This window comes from Arachis ipaensis, chromosome B08, assembly GCF_000816755.2.
Source record: "Arachis ipaensis cultivar K30076 chromosome B08, Araip1.1, whole genome shotgun sequence".
NCBI lineage: Eukaryota > Viridiplantae > Streptophyta > Magnoliopsida > Fabales > Fabaceae > Arachis > Arachis ipaensis.
The window spans coordinates 127,866,939-127,867,914 of NC_029792.2; positions in this window are offsets into that span (position 1 = coordinate 127,866,939).

A 976-nucleotide genomic window follows, 5' to 3' on the forward strand; every position below is an offset into this window, starting at 1 on the left:
AAGTATTTTATTTTATTTATATTTTTTTTATTTTTCACCGTATTTTTTTAGGTCAAAAATTTATTTGTTACAAGTCTGATTAATAAATTGATATATATATAAAATGAAAGTTAAATTTAAACATTTATTTCAATAAATAAGTAGATTAATTATTTGACCAATCCAAGTCGATTTTCCATTCTATTACGTTTATTTAACATAATTTCAAATTTAGGGAAAAAGATGATACTAAGTGAATTGCATGAAATATTTTAAGTGTAAAAACTTTATCCAAACCTAATTGATTGGGTGATTCTCATATATCCACCAACATACCTAATTTTTTTTTTCTTCTTAAAAATAGAAATAATAATGAAGCTAGGTAGAGAACATGAAAAGCATGAGAGTATGTTATAGAGTGTGGAGTGGGGCAAACAAAACGAATGGACCAGCTCATTCCAAATAGATCATGAGGTGGAAAAATATCCATGGATGAGGGAGAAAAATGAGGTGGGTCACCAAACCTCACAGATTCTTCACGTTATTTTTAAGTTATATTAATTTCTTTTTTATATTTATTTTTTTTAATTTTTTATCTAATATGTATATATAGTGCTTCTAGAAGCCCAAAAAAAAACTATGGTAGGAAGGTGAGGCTTACCAACCATGTCCATAAAAATTGACATGCTCAGCTTAAAATGACATAACTGTGTTGGATGAGATAGAGAGGTTGGTTGAAGTCTGAAAATGACAAATATAGGTGAAGATACCCATCATTCTTATCTATTTTATTCTAATGGTGATTTTTGTTTTTCATGAGAGATTATCTCACATTATACTCCACCCATGAAGGAAGGTAAGGTAAGGTAATGGGACCACTCCAAAAGGAAAAATAACCAAATTCATTTCTCATTATTTGCAGTAATAATACCAATCATGTATTTAATATTTTATAAAAAATTAATTTTTTATTATACTCATATAAATAAATTTAATT